Source organism: Sceloporus undulatus, chromosome 2 (genome assembly GCF_019175285.1).
Source record: "Sceloporus undulatus isolate JIND9_A2432 ecotype Alabama chromosome 2, SceUnd_v1.1, whole genome shotgun sequence".
Lineage (NCBI taxonomy): Eukaryota > Metazoa > Chordata > Lepidosauria > Squamata > Phrynosomatidae > Sceloporus > Sceloporus undulatus.
In genome coordinates, this window is record NC_056523.1 from 187,801,025 (window position 1) to 187,801,810 (window position 786).

Sequence of the window (786 nt, forward strand, 5' to 3'; positions counted from 1 at the left end):
CTATTGTTTTTTATTATTATAAACCATTTTGCTTCTTCATATTCTGTCCTGACTGTGGCCTCTTGTTTTGATTATAGGTGATACATTAGGACAATCAAATGCTGTGGCACAGCCATTTCTTTTAGAGCATCCCCTAGCTTTTCATGCGCGGCATGATAACAAATGTTGTTATAATTTAAAGGTACAGGCTGATCTTTTGGGAAATTCTTTGGTGTGCTGCATTATGCAATGCACGCTTGCAAAACGACAAACTACAGCTGCTCAACTCCACATCATCTACTCATTCAAGGTAGGGAAGCCATTTCCTCTTTTGCATATGGCTACCTCACTTGGGTAGTTAGTGGGACATGGAGTCCAAAACACACTGGAGAAATAATCCAGTTTCAGACCGCTTTAACTGCCCTGGCTCAATGCTAGGGAATTCTGGGAACTGTGGTTTTGCAAGACATATAGCCTCTCTCAGAGAGCTCTGGTGCCACCATATAAACTACAATTCCCAGGACTCCCTAGTAATGAGCAGGGCAGTTAAAGTGGTCTCAAACTGGATTATTTCTGCAGTGTGTTTCAGACCTTAGCTCTGAATAAATATTTTGATTTTTAATGATTGAAATTTGTTAGACTGTGTGGCTTATGTCAAATTATGCAGATAACCTATTTCTATGTAAGTTTGCTCAAACATAAATCCCAATGCATTAAAATGGGCTTTACGTTTGATTGAGAGGAAAACAACCCAAGCTCACCTCGGTTTCCTTGGAATCAGTTCCCAATGAATTAATCATACTTCCA